Source organism: Alligator sinensis, unplaced genomic scaffold (assembly GCF_000455745.1).
Source record: "Alligator sinensis unplaced genomic scaffold, ASM45574v1 scaffold268_1, whole genome shotgun sequence".
Lineage (NCBI taxonomy): Eukaryota > Metazoa > Chordata > Crocodylia > Alligatoridae > Alligator > Alligator sinensis.
The window spans coordinates 4,132,584-4,136,750 of NW_005841853.1; the positions used below are offsets into that span (position 1 = coordinate 4,132,584).

Below are 4,167 nucleotides of genomic sequence, written 5' to 3' on the forward strand. Positions count from 1 at the left end.
GGGTTATGTAAATGGGATGAGTTATGGAATGAGTCAAGTCCTGCATATAGCATTTTCTGTTTTACTGTGCCCTGGGACACAATTGCACAAGCTCTTGCTGAAAGCAAGGCATTTATCAGAAACATTTCTTAGATGGGTGGAAAAACTGAGGGGTGTCTAATAGTTGCACTTGGTACTGAATTCTGCAATTGGATTCTGCAATGAAGCTAAATATATGCCTAATTAACTTTCATTGATTTTTCCACACACATCTCTGCTGCGGGGCTACCCCTCTTTTCCGTTTCTTGTACTTCTGATGAATTCCTAATTCACAGGCTTACAACATTTGTAACTTCCTTTTGTGGTTCTCTTTATTTTCAACTGCTTTGGAATCTGAAATCTTGTTTTTTTTACCAAAATATGTGTCCCTCTGGGCTTGTTATTGTAGGGTTGCCTGTAAGTGCTATCACTGCTGGCTTTGTTGATTTTTTTTTCCAATGGGGAACGTGTAATGGATAGCAAGGAGTCCTGCAATAAGACATAGCAATGTAAAAGGGGACGGTCAAATTCTGGGCCAAAATTGAAAACATCTCTACAGTGCCGTAGCAAGTTTGTGGGGGTCGGAAGGGGGTGAGTGGGGCAACTGCCCTGGGTGCCAAAGCAAAGGTGCTGCCCAGCCGGGGCAGGGTATGGGATGGAGCCGCGAGAGGCTCATTTGGGGTGGCAAGGGATGGGCTCATTTGTGGGGGTGAGGGAAGGGCACTCCTGGGCAAGCATGGAGGGTGCGTGTGCATGCGGCGAGGGTGGGCTGCCACTGCGGGCTTTGCCCCGGGTACCAAATTTCATTCCTATGGCACTGCATCTGTAACTACTGCTCCTCCACTATACCTGACACCCTATTTTCATTCTCCCAGCTCTCCTAGGTTTGCAGTTCAGCTGCTGTTATGCAGTTCATATATAGCAGCAGGTTTTCTAAGAAAACATATTGTCAGTAATGAGTATCGCTGGACCATGAATGACAATAAGAATGCTTAGCTCTTACACAGCACTTTTTATCTGTAGACACCGCAGTGATCATAAGAAGTGCCGTACTAGGTCAGAGCAATGGTCCATTTAGGCCAGAGTCCTGTCTCTGGCAGCAGCAGCAGTAGATGCTGTGGAGGAGGGAAATATGAGCAGGACATGTCTACAGTGATCCTTGTCATACCTTTCCTGGCATCCACTGTCATTGGTTTAGGGATGTCAAAAGATGCATCCCTGACTGTTCAATTTAAGAGTTACTAATGGATCTGTCCCCCATACATTAGTCTAATCCCTTTTTAAACCTGTCCATTTTCTCTGCCTCTGCAACCTCCAATGGCAACAAAGTCTATTAATTAACTAGCTGCTTTATAAAACATGGGCAAACACCATTTCCCTACTTTATATGTAAGGCAAGTATGGTATGGAGATATCATTCAGTTATTTAAAGCTCCCCTGTGTATCAGAGATGGTAAGAGACCCCCTGATCCTAGACTCTTGGTTCAGTGGACCATATTTGTTCCCCACCATATTATTTATTATTTGAATTATAGTAGACCACGAAGCCCTAGTCATGACACTTTGTGTAAGGCGCTATACAAACAAAGAACAAAAAGATGGTCCGTGCCCCAGAAAGTTTACAATCTCAGGGTTGATCTTACAGAAATATATTTTATGGATACGTGACGTAAGATGAGAAAGGATTAAAATCAGAGTGAAAGAACTTATTTTCAGATGCAGGGCACCAGCTCTCCACAGTTAGCATGGCAAGTATTAATTTCTTGCATTTGCATTGAATTCTGTGATGGATTTAAAAATACGCTCTCCTTATATTTGTGTGTCGGCGTACATCACTAGGGGCTTCAGGATGCCGTACAAGATGGTTCCCACCAGATCCATGTTATTCTCAGTGAGCTCACTGGAGAACAAGGCACCTAATTTCAATCCTCTGGATGCCTAGTTGTAGGAGGCAAATGCTTACAGCTTTGTCTGCCCCACAAGACTGGACAGGCAGAAGATGCTACAGACCAGGACTCTCCAGGACCTACCCCCATTTTAAGATAAGAGGTTTGCTTTGCCCTGGTCTCTTATTTTCTCTCCTAATACCTTTTCCCTACCACCACTGATAACTCCAATAAACTTCCTCTGCCCCGGATCTACCAACATGACAGGATCTCCTTCTCATCCCAGATGTAATGGTCCGTTGCCGCTGTGCAAGGTTTGTTGAACTTTCTCCCTCACCTCTCTCCTCTCCCTCTTCTAGCTCTAAACTTTGAGGGAATATCTTTTCATTCTTGTTGCCCACATCTTTCCTCTCCTCCTACACACCCTTCCAACAATTTTTCCTTCCCAGCACCCTTCCTGCCTTATTCTCTGTGCCAGTGAATTCTCCTTGGTCTATACAATTTTGTCACTATGGTCCTGTCTTTTATCATCTGTTTCTAGTGTGAATCCACCACAGCTGGCAATCTGCTCCCTTCTATCCTTTATAAAATGCTATAACCTATATCAGATTACAAAAATGGTTAATACTAAAGAATAATGCCTATTCAGTCCCTAGCTTCTCTGTAGAGACCACTGACAAAGGACTTTATAGCGGTGACTGGTGTTATAATGTCAGCGTAAGTCTGTCAATGCCCTCGACAGCAACATTTGAGTATCTGAGTTGGTCTAATAAAAGATATCAGATTAACCCAAAGATCCTTGTCTGACTATGTACTCAGAGCAACACGGCTACAACCTACACCCTTTGTCACGTCAGCAGCCACCTTGGAGAACTATGATCTCCTTGGCTTTCGCACAATAGCAAGAAGGGTAGAATAAACCGAGAAGAACCGAATAAAACAAATTCTCACATTCTTTCATTGTATCTTTCCCACATAGTTCTCTGCTTGAACAAACTCCTCTGTATCCAAAGCTTTCCATTTCTTCTTCAACATCCCTTCCTAAGATCCCTTTTACAGTCACTGGTCACTAGCCTGGCTGCCTGGGTGAGGACTGGAGTCAGAGACAGCATGGGTGGTAATGCTCAAAGAAGCAGAGTACAGGCATAGTAGTTCCCATCCAGTGCTGCTCTGTGTTTGCATTCATTCCTGTGCCGGGTTCTTTCATTTACATGGGATTTGTCTCAGTTAGACCATAACCTCCTCGAGGAAGGATCTTGGTTCTTATCAGATTCTTGTAATACTCTATCTGTCTATCTATCTATCTATCTATGTCTTTACCATATATGATGCTAAACCCAAACCGCAGATGTAACCACCCCCAAACCGAGTATCTGTCCCCAAAACTTCACTTCTCACATCCCACTGCCACTTACAATGCTGGATAAGATACAAAGACTATTCTATTCATAAAGCCCAAGCCAAAACAATTTGTTGTGGGGAATGAGGTGGGGAGCAAAGACATAACAGACTTTCTACAAGACTCCCTTTTTTTCTTCTATGCAAACTATTTAAGCAAAAGGGGTTGGCGTCTGAAGCAAGCTTATTACCATGTCAGTCCAGTAGATGGTACCAGTTCTTTTTCTTCATCCATTGTCAGTTTTAGTTGTAGGAGACCATGCTCGGAAGATGATAATATCGCAGAGATGGCATCGGACCTCTGCATGGAATGAGCTTTTTAGGTAGTTTGAAGGGATCTCTGGGTTTTGACCCAGCCTTGAGTTCTCGCTGCCTCTTGAGAAAGACTTTCCTCACTTCATCTCTGCTGCATTATCTTCTCCCATGGTTTCTGCCTCGGGTTTCAGGACTGCCAGCTTCCCGCCCCATCCCTTGATGTCCAACTTGTACTTGGAAAACATATTCTATTCTGCATCTGAGCTGTAAACTTAGTGTCAGAGCCATGTAAAATCTGATGACACACACCTACAAGAAAAAGGAAATTCTTAGTTTAGTGTACTATGGCATGACTCACAGTTTTGTCTTCACCTAATACTAAAAATACCCAATGTCAAATTTCCCTGCTCACCTATTCTAGACAAAAATATTTTGTCTGTATCCTTGTATAAAACCAGCCCTGTTACTATCAAATACTGAAAAACCACGCTCTTGTCAGATTTCTACCACTTATATATTTTGGAACAACTTAATTGGATGGGAAACGCCGAAGGACAGTCCCACGCAATGAAGGAAGTGATACTTAGATGTCACTCTTTCATCTGACAAC

At 43.2% G+C, this 4,167-nt stretch overlaps 1 protein-coding gene across 1 annotated transcript in view; it reads left to right on the forward strand.

The window, feature by feature from the left end:
* Positions 1-4,167, forward strand: part of LOC102369874 (interleukin-2 receptor subunit alpha-like) — a 32,113-nt gene that overhangs the window by 1,189 nt on the left and 26,757 nt on the right. The window lies entirely within an intron of this gene.